This window comes from Leopardus geoffroyi, chromosome D1, assembly GCF_018350155.1.
Source record: "Leopardus geoffroyi isolate Oge1 chromosome D1, O.geoffroyi_Oge1_pat1.0, whole genome shotgun sequence".
Lineage (NCBI taxonomy): Eukaryota > Metazoa > Chordata > Mammalia > Carnivora > Felidae > Leopardus > Leopardus geoffroyi.
Window position 1 is genome coordinate 97,385,668 of NC_059329.1, and position 22,652 is coordinate 97,408,319.

The window sequence follows — 22,652 nt, forward strand, 5'->3', positions numbered from 1 at the left end:
CACCGTACCCCGACCCCAGAGACCCCAGTGCTCCAGCCTCCCCAAATTAGACTATATTAACAAAGCATTACGTGTTCCAATTAGCGTGGCAAGTGAACCTGGCTGGCTGAGCAGGCTCATAACACGCTCCCCTTCCCGCTAACAGGCCGAGGCCCATTTCCCCAGGAGGAGCGAGCCATGCCCGGGCTCCCCTCTGTCTCTGTTGGAGTAATGAGGTCTGGCGTCTCCGTGCAGGCCTGTAGGAGGTTCCCTGCCATCTGGGTCTGTGGCCACCCTGAGGAGGTTTCCCTTGGACCAAGCAGGAGGGAGGGAATGAATGAAGGCACGAAGCTAGCATTTTTGGGGCGGTACTGGGCGTCGAGCCTGTGCTGGGGTCTTCTACTTTGGATGATGCTCTTTCAACTGAGTGATAGGTACCTGCAGGGTCTGGGGCACTCTTCCCCGAGTCGGGGGTACTCAGACTCTCAGGATCAGCCCAGTATGTACCAAGAGAATACCAATACTCCTCAAAGACTTGGAGAACAATACCTTATTTTTATATTAAAACAACTGTGGAGGGGTGCCTGGGTGGCTCAGTCGGTTGAGCATCTGTCTTCAGCTCAGGTCATGATCTCGCGGTTTGTGAGTTCGAGCCCCGAGTCGGGCTCTGTGCTGATGACTCAGAGCCTGGAGCCTGCTTCGGATTCTGTGTCTCGCTCTCTCTCTGCCCCTCCCCTGCTCATGCGCGCTCTCTCTCTGTCTCAAAAATAAATAAAACGTTAAAAAATTTTAAAAAAACAACTGTGGAAATATTTTGAAATAAAATGACATATATATGTATGTGATATGACATATATATGTATATGACATATGTGTATATATATATATATATATATATATATATATATAACATGAATCTGTGAGGTAAACAGATTTCCAGGCAATTTTGCTCTCTCACTTTCTTCTCTGGGCTGGGTCCCCAGATTTCCAGGTGTGTGTGGATAATAAGATTTCTTCTGTAGCCAATGCAGGAACAGAGAAGCAGGAGTTTGTGTGAGGTCCTAAGCCGTAGCATAATGCTGTGTGATGTTGGACAAACCCTACACCATTGTGATCCTCTTATCTCTGAATGGCACAGTGGCAATGGTAATAACACATCCCCAAGGCCAGGGTCACAGTATGCAATCTGGGCAGTTGCTGGGGGAAGGGGCTACACTTAAAAAGACCCCACACTTGGCTTAATGCTCTGCTGTTACCATCTTGAAAAAAAATTTTTTTTTAATTTTTATGAGAGAGCGTGTGAGGGAGGGGCAGAGAGAGAGAGGGAGACAAAGGATCTGAAGCAGACTCTGCACTGAGAGTGCAGAGCCCGATGTGGGGCTTGAACTCATGAACCTCAAGATCATGACCTGAGCCGAAATCAAGAGTTGGATGCTTAACCAACTGAGCCACCCAGGTGCCCCACCATCTTGAAATTCTTCACTTTTGAATAAGAGATCCCTCATTTTTACTGGGTCCCACAAATTATAGCTGGTGCTGCATCTTTCGATAGATTTTAGCAAGGGTTAAATCAGAAATTTATAAGAGGCCCACACAGAGATTCATTCTTCTCTCCCTTCTTTCTTTCCTTCCCCAAATATCCACTGAGCACTCACACTGTGGCAGGTGCTGTACCGGACATTGGGATTCAGCAATGAACAAGGCAGAACAAAGTCACTGCCCACCCCCCCCCCCCCACCGCCCCGCATTCAGAGGAAGGGGAGAGAAGATAAATAACAGGAAGAAAACATTGTTGGAGATAAGCGTCAACAACAAAGGGTCGGATAGTGACTAGAGGGAGAGACTATTTTAGGCTGGTGGGGAGAGGGGGGATGGGAGTGGTCAGGGAAGGCCGTCCTAAGGAATCTGATCGGAGACCTGAATGAAATGAGGGATTATGCCATGTGGAAAAGGGAGTCCCAGGCAGAAGGACCAGCAGGTGCAAAGGCCCTGAGGTAGGAATGTGCTTGCCGTGTGGAAGAGACCAGTATGGCTGTAGTGGGTTGAGGGGGAAGGAGGGTGGTTGGAGATGAGCTCAGTGATGGGGGAGGGGGCTTATAAATGTTGACGGGAATAAGTAAACAAGGGGGTAGGGGATTCCTTCAGCCACAGCTCTTGACTCTGGGTCAAGTTGTCTCTGGGCAAGGGACGAGTGGCAGCCTCAGGGCCAGGCTCTCTACTATTGGTAAGGGATGGCTTGTCACCTAGCTCTTTGTCTCCTCTGACTGGACAACAGCTGACTGCCTCCCCCTCCATCCTGGCCCAGTCAGCCGAGCCTCGCTGATGGGGGAGAAGCTGGGAAAAAGATGGGCGGTAGAGGGAGAAGCAGCCTACCGTTCTTGGGGATGAACTTGAACCCTTGCCACTGCCGGGGAGGGCCAGTCCCCTCTGGGAGTAGCCGGTCATCTGTAACCGCATGACCAGGACAGGGCGACCTGGGAAGAAAGATTTCTTTGAGCATCACTGGTGAAATTGGGCCAAGGATCCCTAAAGCCATGTTTCAGAGAGAAACATGACCTTAAAATGGTGTGAGGTAATTGAAAAGTAGCAGAGAGAAGGGTGAAAAAGAAAAAAGCCTGGGGATTTCCAGTTCACACAGGTCAGCTGTAATCCTGTAAGGCTCTCTCACCGTTGAAGGGCTTTGTCCCAGTTTCGTGGTCTGGGAACCCAGAAGGTTGTGGAAGGCTTCACTGGGGTACATGTGAACAGGCAGACATTTCCGGCCTCCTGGAGCCCGGCAATGCGAGTGGACCTTCCCGGAGCCCCCGCTATATGCCGGGCCTGGTTCTGGGTGCACCCACGTTGCATCACCCCGATTACCGGTCACTAGGGAGGCGCTGCGGCCCCACGGTACACAGCGAGGAGGTGGTTCGGCCCCACCCCTCTCGCTCCTGCTCACTCACATAACGGGATCCGGTTTCTCTTTGGGGTTTGTCTCTTACTGGAACATCTACCCTAGAAAGTCTGATACGATGCCTCACCTAAGACTGTTTCCCATGGAATCTCTTCTCCAACAGCATTTGCTATTCAGAATTACACCAAGGAAGGAGGCACCTGGTGGTGGGGAGGATGGGGGAGGTTAATGGCCTCAAGCAAAGTTCAGAGTCATTCCCCCAACACACGTGATAGCTACAGCATAGCCCTGCTGCATGCGTCCCCCTGGACGTGACCCAGCTCTACACACGTGGTCAGGGCCTGGTGGCTCAGACACGAAGTGACTTGCTCAAGGTCACGCTGGAGCCTAGGACAGCCTCCTTCTAAAGCCTGCTCTGTGTGTCCCCCCCCCCCCCATCCCCATGTGGTCACTGCCCCATGAACTGGCTGAGTCTTCCTTTCTTAATTACCGGGCAGCCAGGGGGAAATGAAACACCTGCCAGGTTCTTCCTTTTCCCAGCAAGGAGGCGCCCCAGGACCCCCTCCTCCCAGCAGGGCCCGGGCAGACCTGAGGTTGCCTTGGGCAAGCCAGCTTTGTAGAAGGGCTCACACACGCGGAGCCTCTAAATTAACTGCGGCCACCGCCTGCTGGGGGTCACAGTTCCAGGGCTGGGCTAGGGGATTTATGTCCAGGCCCCCAGCGAGGTGTGCTTTCAAAGAAGCGTTTCAGCTGACATAAGCAGGTAGCCTTCCGCCTCCCCAGGAAATGGGCAGCGTGTGTGTGTGTGTGTGTGTGCGCGCGCACATACATGAGGTCACTTCTAGACGGGAGAGAGAGCAGACAGTGGCAGAGACAAGACTCTAAGATGGAGAGGCACAGGCTGGCCATAAAGTTGCAATCTGAACCCTGATCACTGGACTAAAGGCAATACCTTTTATCCTTACGTCTCAGGAATTGCAAAAAAGGTGCCAATGTGCCTTTGACTTGAACCAGGCCTGAAGCCCTTTCCCATAGCCCTTTTCTCAGTACTGTCACCCCGGCCTTGCAGGGGACACATGGGTGGCTGGCACCTCTCCTGTCTGTGCTCTGCGGGGCAACGCCAGTGTGCTCGAGTGGGTGCATGGCCTTCACTGCCAAACTCAGGTACACTCCATGCACCTTGTGATCCAGTGCCCGCGGGGGTGAGACCCACCTTCCTTTGCCCCCAGAGTTCTTGTTTCATTGAGCCTTCTGGAGCCCTGACTTCTTTATTCCCTGGGCATTTGTTAGCTCTGGAGGCTACAGATTGAGCTGTGTTTACATGTTTAAAGGATGGGGTCTGCTCGTCAAATATTCAGACCACCATTTCCATTCCTGAAAGGACAATACCTGAATCCTTTCCACCCGGAAATGGAACCAAGGACACCTAGAGGTTTGCTCAGTGTTGGCAGTGGGAGCCGTGAGCCTGGCTCAGGGCCCAGGACGGATGAGCAAAAGGTGTGGCTTCCGAATGGATGATGGTGCAGCTCCAGCTTCTTGAACGCTTTCCCATGTCTTGGGCAGAGTGGTCTCTTCGATGTTCACATACACAAGATGACAAGGTACACAGAGGCTCAGAGAAGCCGAAGCCACACAGGTAGTGAGCGGGAGAGATGACTCCCCTGGTCACTCTGATGCGTTTGGCCACTCCCCATGCTGCCTCCCCAGAGCAGCCCAAGGAGGACAAGGAACTTGCTCAAGGTTATGCTGTTGGCTGTTGGCTGTTGGCAAAGCAAAGACTAGTTCCCAAGCCTCCCCCCCCGCCATCCCCCCCCCCCCCACGCCATACCCTCTTTTCTAGTGTATTTCTTAATTCTGGAGAATTCCATGGTCTGCCCCACTAGCTCTGAGACCTTTTAGACACCCTCCGAGCCCAGATGCTGGAACTAACTGCTTGGGTTCTAAATGCCGGCCTAGTAGCTGTGCAGCTCTGGGCAAGTTACTTCACATCTCTGTGCCTCCATTTCCCCATACTAATTGTGCCCGCTTCATAGCTTATTGCAAAAATTAAATGAGTTGCAGTAGGGTCCGGCCGTGGTATCAGAGGGGGACCAGCTCCAGCTCCTTCAGCGCCTCCTGCTGGAAAGCTCCCCCCAGTGCTGTTCAGACCCTCACATGCCTCACTCGGAACTCTTAAGTGGGCCTCGCCCGCTGCCAGGGCCACAGCCGGAGCCCTGCCTGCTGCAGTGAAGTTAGTCTCCCAGCCGGGCTTTGCTAATTGCGGAGGGCACTGCCCACCACCCCCACGGGGCTCCTCAGACCCTCTCGATAACGTGGGGAGGTGCTTCCCTCTTTATCCTTGCGGGCACAGAGAAGCTGCTGAGGCTCAGAGAGGTGCTGGGAGTTGGCAGGGGCTGCACAGCCTGCACCCAGGGCTAGAACCCAGTTCTCTGGGACCTGGTTCTGTTCTCTCTCCCATTCTCTGCCCCCCGCGCCACAGGGGAACCACATCCACTTCTAATCTGCAGCTTTAGCCCAAGGTAAGTCCCTAAATATTCCTTAGGGTCAGTCAGGGCTCCGCCAACCACAGTTGGTGAGCCAAATCCTGCCTGGTCTTTTTTTTTTTTTTTTTTTTGTAAATAAACTTGTATTGGCCCACAGCCATGTCCATTCCTTTCCATGCTCTCTGTGGCTGCTTTCTCGAACAAAGCAGGGTTGAATCATTGTGACAGACACAATGGGTCTGCAAAGCCTACAATATTTACTACCTGGCCCTCTAAGGGAAAAGTAGCCACCTCTGCTCTAGGTGACCACCTGGCAGATCCTTCCCTTGGTTCCTCCCATCCTGCCCAGCACCAGCTCATGGGAAGGGCAAGGTGGGGATTTGTGTCCCGTTGCACAGATGGAGAAACCAGGACCTGACGTTTTGTTTTTTTATGATTACCGTACTGTCAGGAGGAAGTAGAAATGTTCTCCTGGCACGCTCTTAAGATTGAACACTTGCTCATCCCCAAGGCTTCCGGCCAGGACTGCCAGCACCTTTTCTGGCCTGGAAATCATGATGTTTGGTGGGAATTGGTGGCCAGGCTTCTGTGGACGGATGGACTATGTCTTCATTCCCCTTTGTCTGAGCACCTCCCCCACCCCCTACCTGTCTCCACTCTAGCCCAGCCCTTTCCCTCCCCCACCCCTGACCCGCATCTTTCTTTAGGGCTCCTAGGAGCCGCTGGGTTGATTTTTTTATGGGGAGGGAAGAAAACAGGGCTCTCCGACTCCTGCCTGTCTGCTCAGGCCCCGCCCCAGATTTTCCTTTGATTCATTTCCTCACAGGCTTTTCTCGGCCAGGCAGGAGCTCTGTCTTTTCTTGGCCCTCCAGAACTTGAGCTGCAAATACCTGTAGTCATTCCTCTTATGGGAAGGGGTTGTGGCCTCTTTAATTCGGGCCAGGTGACTGGAATCAGTTGCAGTTGCCCTGGGAAGACCCAGTGCCTCTAATATTTATTACCAAGCAAATGTAACTTGGGCAGTGACCCCCAAAGACAGGAGGTTGGCGGGGAGGAGGCAGGCATGGTTTCTGCTCCAGCAACAGTTCCTGGGCCCTGGGGGCGGCGAGGGGGGCGGTGGAGAGGGGAGGGGTAGTTCAGGGATCCCACCCTGGTGGGTGAGGAGGGGTAAGCCTCACCCATCTGCCCCAGCATATCTCAGGGTGTGGGGTTTTGGGGTAACCCAGCTTTGAGGGACCTCCCCTCCATGGTATACCAGGCATCATGTAGACAGCAGGGAGGTGAGCCAGGGCCAGGGAAGTCCCCTCACTGAACACAGGCCGAGCTTATCTCAATGCAGAGAGGAGCACAGTGAAATTGATGGGACATTGGTAGCAGCCTGGCCTCCTTGAAACAAGGGTCAAATCGGCAAATAGAAGGCACAACACCTAGGTGGGAAGCCCGCCTTAAACAGTAGCTGTGTGGTCTCAAGCAAGCTCCTTGACGACTCTGGGCCCTACTCCTGATAAATTAAAATCATCTCTGCCCTGCCTGCCTGTCTGGATGGTTGTGGGGATTAAGCAAGAGTGTGAAAACAGAAGGGAGCTGTAAAGCAGGGTATTAATGGAAAGAATTGTGTTGTGATTAATGTAAAGCAGGATGGAATTTGCTGAGATGCCAGGAGGAACTTCCCTACTTGAGGAGACATCAGAATGAAATGGCGGGGTTTATTTAGCCTCCTTACTGAAGAACTTGAAGAGTAAGATCAAATTGGTTTGCCCCTTTCCAGGATTCTTGACGTGGGCAGAGGTGTGGGCCAGATGACTTTGGATGTCTTTTTCGTGACACTATGGCTAATGCAATTAGGCAGGAAAGTGACCAGTGGCCATATCTGTGAGTGTGTATGTGTGTGTGTGTCTGTATATGTCAGTACATTTGTGTGCACGTGTCTGTGCGTGAGTGTATGTGTGCGTGGCTGTGTCTGCGTTTGCTGTCTGTGTGGGTTTGTGTACATGTGTCTCGTGTGTAGAGCAAGTCAGTGAAGGCAGACCTCAAGCTGACTCATCTTTATCACTAAGTTGTTGGGAGAATTTCCTCTTGCCATCCTAGCCAGCTTTGGAGGGTGTGGACAGAGCACCAGGGTAAAAAGATCTTAAGTTTGATCTTAACGAACTAATTTGTTGTTTTTGTTACACACCCTTCTTTTTTTTTTTTTTAATTTTTTTTTAACGTTTATTTATTTTTGAGACAGAGAGAGACAGAGCATGAACGGGGGAGGGGCAGAGAGAGAGGGAGACACAGAATTGGAAGCAGGCTCCAGGCTCTGAGCCATCAGCCCAGAGCCCGACGCGGGGCTCGAACTCACGGACCGTGAGATCGTGACCTGAGCTGAAGTCTGATGCTTAACCGACTGCGCCACCCAGGCGCCCCTGTTACACACCCTTCTAAATGCGGGGTAAGGAGAGCTGGATGAAGAGTACCAGCTCCGGAGTGGATGCTTGCTTACCTGTGGTCCTGGTGTCTTACTTACTTCCCCTCTTGGGGCCTCAGTTGTCACATCTGCAAAATGGAGGTAACAGTGCCTGCCTTCCAGTGCCGTTGGAAGGGTTAAGTGAGCTAGAAGATGTAAAGCCCTGGGGCACCTGCGTGGCTCAGTCGGTGGAGCGTCCAGCTTCAGTTCAGGTCATGATCTTGTGGTCTGTGGGTTTGAGCCCCGCGTCGGGCTCTGTGCTGACAGCTCAGAGCCTGGAGCCTGCTTCAGATTCTGTGTCTCCCTCTCTCTCTGCCCCTCCCCCACTCATTCTCTCTCTCTCTCTCTCTCTCTCTCTCTCTCTGTCAAAAATAAATAAACATTAAAAAAAATAATTAAAAAAAAGAAGATGTAAAGCCCTTAGCACAGTGCCTGGCCCACAGAATGGGCTTCATACATGAGAGCTGTTACTGTTTCTGGCCTGGCTTCTGGTAGATGTAGCAGAAGAAAGCAGTGGCTTTGGAGCCCACGGCCTTGGGTTCAAGTCGGCCACTTAATAGCTGTGTGGCCTTGGGCAAGTCACTGCATCTCTCTGATCCCAGCTGTCTCAGCTGTATTGGGAATAATAACAGGCTGCCCCCTAGGATTACAGTGAGGCTCAAAGGAGAGAAGGCAAGGACTTTACACAGTGCCAACCGCATAGTATGCAAAAAAAGTCAGTTTCTCTTGTCCACCTGCAAAAGAGAACCCCCACTCCGGCACCTACCCCCTTCACCCCAGCAGTGGAATTCTGGGTCTCACCCACTACTTGGGTCCCAGCCGCAATCTGCCCTATCCTGTCGGACACTAAAGACAGCTACAGAGCCAGGAGCCCTCAGCGCCCTTCTCTGCATGGGAGGGGGGGGGGGAGGTGTAGGGGGGCTTCTCTGACAGGAGTTGCCAGGGTCCCCCCACCCCTTCACCCCAGCTCAGACCTGTGCCCTTTCCCGCCCGGTTCCCAGGCCCCCTTAATACCCGAGAAGCCATTAAATATTTAAATCTGGCAGCGTGGCAAGCCAGGTTGCCCCAGCAACAGCCCTGCATATTTTGGGATGGATTTCCAAGTCTTTCAAAGGGTCTCTTGCAGCTCCCAGCCCTGAGGGGTGACGAAATGTGGGAAGGGAAGGATGAGGGCTCACGCCCCCCACTTGGCTTAGAGATGCAGTGGCCTTGGGAAACAGAGGAAGGATACCAGGGTTAGAGAGAGGGCAGGCTGTGCAGAGTTTTCTGGACTTGAACCCAGGTCTCTTGCCTGCCGGTTCCTTCTCTTTGCCACTCGCTCTGCCTTGTGTTGTCAGCCAGAAGATGCCCTAGCACTTAGCACTGTGCCTTCTGGGGTCTGAAGCCGGTTCTGCCCCTTGCCAGCCGGACCACTGTGGGAAGCTCACTCACTTTTTCTGAGCCTTGGTGTAATTCAGGAATAGTTCCCCCATCGTACATGATATTGGAACAGTGCTCAGCGTGGTCTCTGGTGCATGTGAAGCAGGAGCAGTTATTATGTCGACAGTATTCCATCCAGTATCCTCTTGTCCCCTGAAGGGACTCACGGGAAGTGGGAGACACAGCTCCGGCCACTGAGGCCTTACGTCCGGGGGGAGAGGTCCAACAACAACGGTACGTTCATAGGACACATCCAGTGCTCCACATCGCTGTCCCTTCCAGTCATGGAGGCGGTGCCGTGTGGCTCCTGCCATCTCCACATCCACCCTTCCCATAGGCTTTCCCCGGGTGGGGTTTTGAGGCCACCCCCAGCATATGCCAAGGCTGTCCCCCAGTGTGGCAGTGAGCACCCAGGCTGGGGGTCTGGATGATGTCATCCAGCCCTGACTGTGCTGTGTGCCCTTGGGGGGACCTCTTCCCCTGGATGCTAGTGTCTTTGGCTATTAGATGGGGGTGACCTCCTTTGTGTAGAACCCTCCCTCTCCCGATGGCACAGATGTGCTAGAAAGCCATAAGGATGGTGGGGTGCCTGGGTGACCCAGTCGGTTAAGTGTCTGACTCTTGATTTCAGTTCCGGTCATCATGATCTCAAGGTTCGTGAGTTCGAGCCCCACATCAGGCTCTCTGCTGGTGGTGCGGAGCCTGCTTGGGATTCTCTCTCTCTCTCTCTCTCTCTCTCTCTCTCTGCCCCTCCCTCACTCGTTCTCTCTCTCTCTCTTTCTCTCTCTCAAAATAAATAAACTAAAAAAAAGAAAAAGAAAACCCTAAGGATGGGCTCTTCCCCCAACACTGTCCTGTGGGTGCCCCTCGGGAAGTGAGCCCAATGGGAGGACCCCAGACCTGCAGGCCCCTCCTGGTCTCTCTGGTCCTGGAAGGTGACTCAGGGCTGGGGTGGGTGGCGAAGGACCCAGAGCACCTGCTCCTGACGAGGGGACACCGGGGCTCATCCTTTCCTGGATTCAGTTTCATCTCAGACCTCCAGGGGAGGCAGAAAAGATGCTGCCCCCACCCCCACCCCAGCCCCAGGCTCTCTCCAAAGGCAGGAGGGTTTCCAGAGAGTTAAAATCTCCTGTCTGCTCACCGCTGGAAGGCTGGCTTTCTTCCTCATCCCCTTGGTAGCCACACCGTCTCCTAGAACCTGAGTATCCCTGCCACAACCCGGAAGGGTTTCCCCTGGGGACCGGGAACCTCCTTGTTGGCTCGGAAAGTCTTACCCTCTCCTTTCCTCCTCACATGCCTACCTTTGCCTGGATCACTGGATCACTGCCAGTGGCTGGCTGTCAGAGAAACTTTGCCGGGGGCTCAGAGGGACCTGAGGACACGGGAGCTCTGGGGGGAGGGCCGGCGTCCTCACTCTGCCCTGCCCTACTCCCTCCCAGCCTTTGGACTCTGGTGTCCTGAGGCCAAATCCTGGGCCTGATACAGAGTAGCCACTTCTCTCTGCTCATGCCCAAGTTCAAATTGGTTGCCTTGCCTTCAGCACCTTGATGGTGGCAAATGAAAGTCCCTGTGGGAGGGTACAGAGCCTGTGTCCCCGGAGGCCTTTGCAAACAGGTGGTCTCCGGGCAAAGGCGGGAGGATGGGGCCGTTGGCCTGGGTCTGGGGTGAGCACCTTCAGTCCGGCCGGGGCCCATGGAAGGAATGGGAGGCATGCATTGTGGCAAGAGTCACTCTGGGCGGCCGCAGCCCAAAGCTCCCAGGGCCACACCTCTGGAAGCCAGCCTGCGCAGAAGGACAAGGAATCTTGCTTTGTCCTAATGATTCCTCCAACCTACCGTGTGACTTTGGGCCAGCGATTTCATCTCTCTAAGCCTCAGTTTCCTCTTTTGTAGAGCAGGAGTGCCCATCTCCCCGGGGGGTTGGGAGGGTTCAGGAGGTAGTGTGTGCCCCATCCTTTCCGAAGCCAAAATAAGTTCACATGTCAGTCTTAGGAGGCTGCCCGCGTGGGGGAAGAGCTTAAAATCGGGAGCTCCTGCCTCCTCCAGCTGTGCTGTGTGACTTTGGGCAAGACCCTGCCCCGCTCTGGGCTTCAGCATCCAATGTGAAAAGAGGGAGTTGGAGGTAACGCTTACTGAGGCACTTCGGTCTGTGAAGGGTCTCTGATGGAAACAGCCCCGCGGGAGGTCTGGGACAGAGGAAGGGGTCGTGGCAGGGACCAGGCGTCCACACCAGAGCTGGTTCGACTCACACCCTGGAGACGGGGCCTTCCCAGACGGTGCGGATCAGACGCTCTGTCCCCTCGGCATTTACGGATTCAGTGAGTCTGGGGGCAGGGAAGGCTGTTATATAGAATCCCTCTGCATCCATGGCAGGCTCGGCCTGGTTAACCTTCGCGGTGCCGCCCCCAGGAGCCTAATTAGACTTTATCCCCCGCTCAGCTGTGTCCATGTCCCCACGTCCGTGCCATCACCAGGCGCGCCAGGATTGCGGGCCAATTGCTTGTTTATGAGACCGTCTGTCTTGGGAGGAGGCCCAGCAGGCCCAGCCAGCGAGCAAATAAATCCTCCCCCCTCGGCTTTGAACCTGATGGCAAGAATCGTTTTTATCCTGACAAGCCTCTGCCCCACGTCCTGATGAAGGAAAACAAACACGGGTCTTAGAGTCGGGCAGACGTGGTGCCGGTTCTGGCTCTGGGACCTTCCTGAGGCCCCTTGGAGCCTCAGTTTGCCCGTCCGTGAAAGGGGAATGACGGCAGGGTTGTCTGTTTTGCGGGGCTTTTCGTGATGGGGTGCGTGTGGGTCAGGTGAGATCGCTGTAGGTGAACAAATGACACAGCGCATCACCGCTGCCCTGTGCTCCCTGCCCAGAGCACTTGGTGCAGCTGTGAACACGCCTCTCCGAGGGCAGGGTTATTGGTCGGCGCTAGATTTGAGTGGGTCCTGGAGGGAGGAAAGCCACCGGTGTCTGTGCCTTGGACCCAGCCCAGGGCTGGCACTGGCAGGGGCCCGGCCTGCAGGAAGGAAGGGACTAGTCGTACAGCCACCAAAGTGCTTCAGCTCCAGCAGTCCCCTCCCCCGCCCCCCATGGTCGCAATGGCTCTGAGGACCCCCGTCTTACGGGTGAGGAGCCCGGGGAGGCTCGGGAGGTGAGCCCTCAGCAGAGCCCTGCTGGTTGGAAGCCAGGCTGCTGGAGGTGTGGTGGCTCCCGGGGGACGCTGAGGCTCCGCCCTGGACCACAGAGCCCTCACCTGGCCGGGGTGCTTGCACGATGACATTTCTCGGCTCTACACCAGCCCGGACCCGCCTGTGCTTCCTCCCGTGGGGCTTCCCTCCGTTCCACCTGCCTCCTCCTCTCTCTCCAGAAAGTATGCCCGGGGGCTGGGGGCAGTGAAAGTAAAAGGAGTGATTTATGAACTGAGCTGTTCTTAATCAGAGAGCCCCTCCCAGGCCCGCCCGCTCTGTGCAGATGGAATTGAGCTGCCATCTGGGGCGGTGGGAGGGGCAAGGTTAATAAAGCTGTCTGGCCCAGGCAGGGGCCTGCACAGGAGAACCCCGAGGCGCTGGGTGACCTCACCCGTCTCTGCCCCTCTCTGGGCCTCAGGGCCTCCATCTGTCCAGAGATGGCAGGATTGGGTCGTCCCCAGGAGGCTTCCAGCTGGCACAGGGGAGGGTGCTAGCTGGCTCCCCGGGAGTCTGCCTGGCTGCCTGATTCAGGATAGAGCAGCCCTGGATTGGAAATTTTGGAGCCTAAGGCATAGAACTTCCTCTTCCTGGTGTTCTCTCCATGGGCTGGTATCTTGTCAGGAGCTCTGATTTGGAGTCCAGCTTGGACCTGAATCATGGCCATGTCTTACTAGCCATGTGAAGAAACTCAAGCCGGTTATTTATATTCTGAGTCTCAGCTTCCTCATATATAAAATGGGATAATAATGGTACCTACCAGGGCACCTGGGTGGCTCAGTCAGTTAAGCAACTGACACTTGGTTTTGACTCAGGTCATGATCTCACTGTTCAAGGTGGAGCCTCTGTGCTGACAGCGTGGAGCCTGCTTGGGACTCTCTCTCTCCTTCTGTCTTTCTGCCCCTCCTCCTCTTTCTCTCTGAAAGAAAGAAAGAAAGAAAGAAAGAAAGAAAGAAAGAAAGAAAAGGAAGAAAGAAAGGAGGGAGGAAGGAAAGAAAGAGAGGAAGAAAGAGAGAAAAAAAGAGAAGGAAAGAAGGAGGGAGGAAGGAAGGAAAGAAAGAAAAAGAAAGAAAGAAAGAAAGAAAGGGAGGGAGGGGGAGGAAAGAAATAACGAAAGAAAGAAAACAAAGAGAGAAGGAAGGAATAAAAGGAAGGGAGGAAGGAAGGAAAGAGAGAAAGAAAGAAGTAAGAAAGGAGGAAAGAAGAAAGGAGGGAGGGAGGAATGAAAGAAAAAAAGAAAGGGAAGGAAGGAAGAAATAAAGGAGGAAGGGAGGAAGGAAGGAAAGAGAAAGAAAGAAGTAAGAAAGAAAGGAGGAAAGAAAGAGAAGAAAGGAGGGAGGGAGGGAGGAAGGAAAGAAAGAAAGAGAAAGGGAAGGAAGGAAGAAAGAAAGGAGGAAGGGAGGAAGGAAGGAAAGAGAAAGAAGTAAGAAAGGAGGAAAGAAAGAGAAAGAGAAGAAAGAAAGGAGGGAGGGAGGAAGGAAAGAAAGAAAAAGAAGGGGAAGAAAGGAAGGAAGAAAGGAGGAAGGAAGGAAAGAGAAGTAATAAAGAAAGGAAAGAAAGAGAAAGAAAGAGAAGAAAGAAAGGAGAGAGGGAGAGGGAAAGAAAGAAAGAGAAGGAAGGAAGGAAGGAGGAAGGGAGGAAGGAAGGAAAGAGAAAGAAAGGAAGAAAGAAAAAAAGAGAAAGAAGGAAAGAAAGAAAGCAGGAAGAAAGGGAGGGAGGAAGAAAAGGAAAGAAAGAAGGGAAGAAAGAAAAAGAAAGAAAGAAAGAAAGAAAGAAAGAAAGAAAGAAAGAAGAAAGGAGGGAGGGAGGAAGGAAAGAGAAAGAGAAAAAGAAAGAAAGAAAGAAAGAAGAAAAGAAAGAGAAGGAAGAAAGAAAGGAAGGAGAAAGGGAAGAAAGAGAGAAAGAAAGAGAAGAAAAGAAGGAGGAAGGAAGGAAGAAAGGAAAGAAAGAAAGAAAGGGAGGGAGGGAGAGGAAAGAAATAATGAAAGAAAGAAAACAAAGAGAGAAGGAAGGAATAAAAGGAGGAAGGGAGGAAGGAAGGAAAGAGAGAGAGAAAGAAAGAAGAAAGGAGGAAAGAAAGAAAAGAAAGAAAGAAGAAAGGAGGGAGGGAGGAAGGAAAGAAAAAAAGAAAGGGAAGGAAGGAAGAAAGAAGGAAGGGAGGAAAGAAGGAAAGAGAAAGAAGAAAAAAGGAGGAAAGAGAAAGAAAGAGAAGAAAGGGAGGAAGGAAGGAGAAAAAGAAAAAGAAAGGGAAGGAAGGAAGAAAGAAAGGAGGAAAGGGAGGAAGGAAGGAAAGAGAAAGAAAGAAGTAAGAAAGAAAGGAGGAAAGAAAGAGAAAGAGAAGAAAGAAAGGAGGGAGGGAGGAAAGAAAGAAAGAGAAGGAAGGAAGGAGGAAGGGAGGAAGGAAGGAAAAAGAAAAGACAGAAAGAAAAAGAAAGAAAGAAAGGAAAAGAAAGAAAGCAGGAAGAAAGGGAGGGAGGAAGAAAAGGAAAGAAAGAAAGGAGGGAAGAAAGAAGAAAGGGAGGGAGGAAGGAAGGAAAGAAAGAAAGAAAGAAAGAAAGAAAGAAAGAAAGAAAGAGAAAAAAAAGAAACATAGTGGTGCCTCCCCCTAGATGGGGGTGCACAAGAAAATGCAGGAGAAATGCTGAACAGAGCCTGCTACATGGATAACACTCAATACTATTAGTTATTGTTAGGTCGGTCATCACAAAATTGTAGCAGTTATTTTGAATTTGAGGCCACTTAGGGGAGAGATGTTTATATCTGTCCTGACCGAGCCATATGCCCATGGTTCTCCCCCATGCCCACCCCCACTGATAACTGGGGGATGTGGTTTGGGCATCCTCTTATTTCCAATATGTGATGCTGCGGACAATAACAGCTCCCCGTGGGAAGAGCGCTTTGCAGGTTTCCAAATCCTATCAATTAATTTCATGCGCTTCATATCATGAATTCTTACAACCACCTTTGGCTTCAAACTTGAGGAGCGCGGTTTTCAGAGGAGAGCCTGGCGTCTCAGCGAGGGTAGTGACTTTCTGAAGGTCTCAAGGGAGCTGGCCAAGGCAGGTGCCGTCCCGGCAGCGATGGGGTGCGTGTGGAAGTCATCGCCTCGGCTGCCCTTTGCCAGCTTCCCCTTAATGCAGCTCGTTGCTGTGTCCGAAAACAGGAGCCAGGCCAGGGGCTGGGGGAGCAAGAAGGACAAAGACGGGAGGTTGTTCAGAGCGGTTGGAACTCGAAAGAGGGGTAAGCCCGTTTCAGCCCAGGTCCCGGCGTACAATGGGTGGGGATATCCAGTGGAGAAGAGGCTGAGAGATGCCAAACGAGTTCAGTGCCTCCTCCTTGTCGCTGGGTGGGCCTTGTGTGTCAGCCGGGTGTCTCGTCCCAGCCTCAGTGTCCAGAGGAAGATGAGCTCAGGGCAGCTGCCAGCCTGGGAGGCTGGGCAGGAATGGTGATGGTGGGGGACCAGGGCTGGTCTGGGGCAGGGGAGAAACAAGGGGAGGGGAAGATTGACTCCTCCCCCGTGTCCCTGAGCCCCAGGGCCAGGCCTGCATTATAGCCCCTCTCCCCAGGACCGCAGAGACCCTAGCTCTAGAAAGGAGCCTGCATTGGCTTTATCTTGCCCAGTGACCCATCCCCCCACAAAGTTCCAGAGCTTCTGGGACCTTGCCTGGCCCTGGGGGGCTTCTCCCTGCCCCCTGCCAGCCCTCTTGTGTCCACCCTGCTGGTAGTGTCCTGCCGGCTAGGGGGCAGAGTACACAGAACCTTCCCTCACCCCCACGGCCGATTTCAGGGGATTCATCACCGTTTAGGCCAGATGCGGCTGGGCTTCTGCCCCTCCCCTTCCTGGCCCTCCGCACGGCTTTTCTGACATCTTGCCTGGAATCTCCTGGGATCTCGGGAGGATGCTCAGCTTTGCCACTTACGTCTGTACATCTCAGTTTCCTTCTGTAAATGGGCCGGTAGTCGTCTTAGCACGGCTGCTATGAGGCTTCAGTGTTCTCACACGTGGGCGGATAAAGCACTTTCTCCCAGCCCTGGGTCCGATCCTGACTCCTGGGTCTGCATGCGGGCTCCCTCCCTTCCTAGCTGTGTGATGCTGGACAAGCCGTTTCCTCTCCAGGGCTTGGCTTCCTCTCGGCAAATGGCGATGCTGGTGTGATCGCTCCTTCCAGGTGTTGGGAGCACCCAGTGAGCTCATGCATGTGAGCGTCTAGCCCACAGCTTCGCGGCAGACCCAGAGGCAGGCAGTGGACGAGCCTGCCGCGTGGGTGTGTGTTTAGGCCAAACAGGGGCACCAGGGGGCTCTCAGGAGGGAGGCCCCTCCTCTTGCCTTTCCTCCGTCTGCCCAGCCTCACCTCCATACTTCCTCAAGACTTGCTCACCCGCGCCATCCTTTCCCTGTGAAACCTCCCTACTGCCCCCAGTGGAGTTATGCCAATGGGCAGCTAGCTCACTTTCCTGCGGATCCCCAGCCCCATCGTCATCCCTTTCTCTGTCTCTCTGATCTTCTCCTCCGAACACAGGGGCGAGCTTACCAGCCTCTCCATTCCCTAACGCCATCCCCTGATGAGGGTGAGCTTACCACCCAGCACGTGGTAGGTGCCAATCCGTGTCTCCTGAGCAGGTGCATGGATGGATGGAGAGGAATCTTGCAACCACCACCCCATATGAACGGGATGGAATCTGAATTGGCGCCTGAGACCCCCCCCTTCCCCCCCACCGAATCTCCCCCTTCCTCCCCGCGAGAACGCCCACCGAGGCCCAAGCTTCCCCAGCCTCGTTTTTCTGCATCCTCCTTGGGCAGGACCCGGCCGGGGAGGTGCCCACAGGTGTGGTAGAACACGAGCCTCCATCTCCGGGCCCATTTGGCTACTGAAACCAAACCCTCGTTTCCACTGCTGGGATGTGGCTCTCTAAAGAGCCTTCTGGCAAATCCTTATGTGAGGCTAAGGTACTCTTTCCGGCATCAGATTTCTCTCTCGGGAGTTCGGATTTCTGGGGACGGAGTTTGATGAACAGGGCCCTGCCGGCAGTCTCTGCTGAGGCATCACCGCAGGTGCCCAGGTGGCATCCGTGTGGCATCCAGGCGTGTGGGCCACCACACCCACTGCCTCCTCTCAGCTCATCAGCCACACGCAGTACATCCGCATAGATGAAGCCCATGCCGGAAACTGAAAGGCTCTTAAAGATGTGGTCCCCCATACAGCTCCTGTGGGGACCCGGGAGCTGCCATCTGGGCAGAGGGCGGGCACCCCGTGCGGGCCTCCCCAGCTGGAGTGGGCCCGGATGCCGAGAGCTTTTCATTAGCGCTGATGGGCCCGGATTAGCGAGGCTCTCGCCCTGTGTGCGTCCTTAGGGCAGGTTTTCATAAACAGCTTCTTGAACGCGGCTGCTGCTTATTGACTTCCTATAGTAATTGAATATTTTCTCTTCTAGGACGAGCTGGGCCAATAAAAGAACACACCAGAACCCCTCCGACCGGAGACTCTGACCTTCTGACGCCGAAAGACCTGCCCAGGTGACAAGTCAGTACCTGATGCTCCCTCTGTGGGCACCTCTGCCCTGTCCCCCCCGACACTGGCCCCTGTCTGCCCCCCCTCCAGCTCTTCCTCAGTCTGTCTCTTCCTGTGTCACTTCTCGCTGTCTTTCTCCGTCTTTCCCTCTTTCTGACTCGTCTTGGTCTGCTTCTCTGATTTGCAGATCTGTACCGGTCTCTGCCTTTTCTTTTTCCCTCTATTCATTCCTTCCGACGTACTAATTGAGGCCCCACTATGCGCCAGGCCCAGCTCCGGACACTAGGAATATGGCAGTGAACAAAACAAGCCTAAGCCTTTATATATATATATATATATATATATATATATATATATATATATATATTTTAACATTTATTTATTTTTGAGAGAGAGAGACAGAGTATAAGTTGGGGAGGGGCATAGAGAGAGGGAGACCCAGAATTGGAAGCAGGCTCCAGGCTCCGAGCTGTCAGCACAGAGCCCGACGCGGGGCTCGAACCCACAGACCGTGAGATCATGACCTGAGCCGAAGTCGGACGCTTAACGACTGAGCCACCCAGGCGCCCCAGTCCATACCTTTATGAAGCATGCCTTCTAACAAGGGAAGGTACTTGCTACCAAAACAAATCAGGACAACACCGAGTAGGCAGTGCATCCACGGGGCCCTGACCTGGGCTTCAAGGCCAGCGCCCTAGGCTCGCCTCCATCACTAACCGGTGTGGTAGCTTGGCCACAACCCTTTTCCATTTCTCAGCCTGTTTTCTCATCTGCCAAGCGAGGGGATCAGGCCACTCAGTGCCGCCCTCCCTTCTCATGACCGAGCACTTCTTTTATTGAAATGCCGGTGACATAAATTATTCCAGCCCCAGATTCTAAAGCAGTGGTGACACAAGGGGGAGTGTCGGAGAAAAGTTTCCGACCGGTCGGAAAGGTCTGACACACCTGGTTTCGTCGCACAAGAAACAGTCGGTTGCCTCTGGGGGTCGTGTTGTATGATAACACGCCTGTCTGTAAGCCCAGAGCCCTCAGCTGGCCAGGCGAGGGGGCACCGTGACAGGCACCACCGTGACCTGAGATCCAGGGCAGCAGGCTTCCCCACCCATGCTCACCCTGGGGGCAGACCCCTGAGCCGGCCCCGGGGTGAGGGGGTGATTCCTGAGGTGTTCATGGAAACCCTGAAAATAGCTTTAAGAGAGTGCTAGCCCCGGGGAACCCAGTTTGAGAACCGTTCTCTCCATTCAGAAACCCTCCGCATCAGGACCCTCCCGTGTCCTGAGAACTGGGAGGGTCAGCGAGAGGAGCCGCCTCGCGGCTGCGCAGCAGGGAGGAGATACGGGGCAGAGCCACGGAGCGTCAGGCATGGCATGAAGAGCTCTCTCTAGAATACCATTCAGTCTTCAGGCCGTGCAGTTTCCTGACGACGTCAGCATTTCTGGCCCCATTTTACCGACGTGAACGCAAAGGCCCAGAGAAGTTACGCAACGTGTCCGAGGTCCATGAGGCTGGAAAGCGGAAGGACCAAGCCCGGTCTGACCCCGCAGCCTCCGCCCACACCGATGCTCTGCCCTCCCGGTCCCCGTCCCCTCCGTGGAATGGGGAAACGTCAGTGGGCCTGTCAGCCCTGGCCCCCGGGAGGGCGCGTCATTTCCCTTCAGCAGAGGGACCCCCCGGTCTCCTTCATCAGTGCCTTTTGAACATCAGTTAAGCCCTGGGACTTCATAGGCTCAAGATTCTTCTCAGCCCCCCCCTTCCAGAAACTATGCGCCCCACCCTCCTTTGAGGCAAGTTAGGGAACTGGGCTATGATGTGCTTAACTTCCAAAAGGCTCTGTGAGTGAGTGGAGCTAACAGCCAGGTCCGGGCGGGGACTGGAGGCTCCCTGGTCCGCCCCTCGTGTCCGGCCAGTTGGCTAAGGAGGTGTGTCCCACATTCAGAAACCCCTCGTGGCAGGGGGAGCTGGCAGGCAGTGGCTTTTGACTTCAGCCTGGCGGTGGATGATGGCCCCAAAGGCTGATTGCCCTGAGCGGTAGGACATGAGGTGGCGCAGGAGGTGTGAAATGATGTTGGAGAGTTGTGGCTCCAGATTAAAGAGAGACCTGGGTTCGCATCCTGGCTCGGGCGCTTGTGCGCTTTGTGACCTTGGATGAGTGATGGCACCCGTCTGAGCCTCAGCTCCCTCACCTGATAAATGGAGACGGCATTACCTCTATCCTGGAGCTTCCCGAGGCTTGAGACTGTGCGTGGTCCTTGGCACACGCTAAGAATTTGAGCTGCTCCAGCTGTTACCAGCCCCTGCTATCGTTAGCCCCCAGGTGTCGAATCCTGCACTCAGCATTTCCCCCGCGTTGTGAGGGAAGCATTGTGTTTATACTGATTTTAAAGACGAGGGAATTTAGATGCATGCAGTTTAGGAACTTGCCCCAGGGCACCCGCTAAGCCTGGCAGGGCTGGGCTTCTGATCCTTGGTCAGGCACCAAGGCCGTCTCTCCACCCACGTACCCTGCCCTGGACCTGGGTCTCTGTATCTCCGCCTGCTCTCCGGCACACGTCATCTATTTTTCTACCTGTCTCACCTTCGAGGTTGTCAGAGGCTCTTCCCAGGAGACACGCTCCTTTCATTGCATTTGTTTGGGAGCCCTGCACTCCGCAAGCTACCCAGTAGATGTGATCTGTACCGAATGTGGTACGTAATAAATACAGGTCGTCTGTTTATGAGCTGCCATATTTATTATGCCCCTTAATTGCTAAAAAGCCAGAGCCAGCCGAAGCCAGAGCCAGCCGAAGCCAGATCCCGCCCTGGAGAGCAGGGTTGCCTGGGTGGGCCAGGGAGGGGCTGCTGGAACCTGGCCTCCTGCAGACTTTCAGCATCTTAGTGGGATCGCTCCTTCTGCCCTCCAAAGGCCCATCCAGTTCAAGCCTGACGGAGGGAACTGATGAGTCATCAAACTCCTGTTCCATCATTTCGCAGAGGAACATGCTGAGGCCAGAGAAAGGAAGTGACTTGCAGAACAGGAGACTGGGACTCTGGACTCCTAGTCCAGTGCTCCTTCTGCCCCTCTCCCTATCTGAAAGCTGCCCCTGGACCAGGCGGAACACGGGATCTGGAGTGGGCTGAGTGGCGTGCGTATAAGCTCTGGGACGTCGGGCAGGTCACTTCACTTCCCTGAGCCGCGGTGCCCTCGTCTTTGCGCTCCCCGCATCACGGGGCTGTTGAGTCAGGGCAGCCACTGCGTGGACGTGGCATGTGGCTGGCAAGGAGTCAGTGCTGAACAAATACTATTTTCTGTCCCCTTGCCCCTTTTCAAAGAGCACAGGGTCTCAGCACATGTGCAGAGTTGAGTCAGCCTAGTGCCGAAGGGAGAGGGGGTTGGACCGCAGTGCCTAGGGTTCAGGTCATTGTCCCGGGGATCCTGGGGTCAGGAGTAACAGCGGCCCGGTGGTCACGTCCAGCTGCAGAGCTGGGGTGGTCGTGGTGAGAGCAGTCCACTCTGCCCCGGGCCAGGTGCAGTGGGGAGCCCTTTCACGGGACTTCTCACTTAACTCTCACAACATGCCACGAGGCAGGTCCTACGTGCCCATTTTTGCAGATGAGGAAACTGAGGCTCCCGGAGGGTAGGTCACTTACCAGAGACACAGAGGTGGAAAGATGAAGAGCCAGGACTGGAGCCCAGGTGTGTTTGACTCCAGAGGCCACTATGTTTAGATGCCGGTTAGATGCTGCTTCTAGAAGGCTGGAGATGGAGGAGGGACGTGGCTGGCCTGGACATGAGTTGGCCCGGAGATGGCATCCTGGAGAACTGCTCTGGAGGCAGGGATGATGGAAGTGACAAAAACGACCCACAGTCAAGGATGATGATCAAGACGTTCGGCAGCTGGCAGGCACTGGCATGGACCGGTCAGAAGGCAGGCTGGCTAAGCAGCCTTCTGGGCTTTCTGGCCTCAAGAAGATCTAGAGAGAAAGGCGAGCAAATGGGGCATCAAAAGAAGTCACATGGGGACTGTCCTCACTCTGGAGAGGGCACAGCAGAGAGAGGAAAGGAGGTACAGGAGTTGGGAGCCTGCTGCTGTGTGAGTCCTCACGCCCCCTCTTTCTAAATATCGGGGGTAGAGAGGACACAGCGACCCCATGCACGCAAAGCCCTTAGCCCAGCACCAGGCTTCCTGCACATGCTGTTTAATCAACATTTGCTATGTGGCGGGTTTTCATGCAGTCCAGACCATGTACCAATCCCTGCTGTGTCCCAGGAGGAGGGCACGGCTGCTGTCCCATGCCTCTGGGAGCTCACAGGAACGTTGGCTGATGACATGATGGTACACAGCATAGTGGGCTCAGGGGTGGAGGTCAGCAGAGACCATGGGAGCTCCTGCGAAAGCAGGGACAGGATGGGGAGAATCAGGGAAGGCTTCCTAAAGGAGGTGATGCCTTGAGAGATGAACAGGGATTAAGCGGGAAGGGACGAGGTGGAAAAGCGGTTCCAACAGAAGAGATCGGCATGCGTGGAGGCACTAAGTGAGCTTTGGGGACACTCCTTTGATTGTTGGCGACGGGGCAGTCAAGGGAGAACCAAAAGTGGCCTTGGGATCCTTGGAGGACCTTGCAGTCCGTAGTTGGGGGGTGGCTGGTCTCCTGGAGAGGCCAGGTGCTTCGCAGGGGCTTGGTGTGGCTAGATGTGCCTTGTGGAAAGGTCCCTCTGGAGGCAACTGGCTGGAAGGGGAGTGGCTGGAGGTAGGGAGCCGG

At 54.3% G+C, this 22,652-nt stretch overlaps 1 protein-coding gene across 6 annotated transcripts in view; it reads left to right on the forward strand.

Moving 5' to 3' along the window:
* TSPAN18 (tetraspanin 18) overlaps positions 1-22,652 on the forward strand; it is a 190,080-nt gene that overhangs the window by 147,201 nt on the left and 20,227 nt on the right. For 4 of the 6 annotated variants that reach the window (XM_045485050.1, XM_045485052.1, XM_045485054.1 and 1 more), the window contains one exon: positions 17,836-17,924. The gene's annotated coding sequence lies outside the window, so the exon portion shown is untranslated. The remainder of the gene's footprint in view (positions 1-17,835; positions 17,925-22,652) is intronic. The other 2 variants (XM_045485051.1, XM_045485055.1) reach the window with 1 other exon arrangement.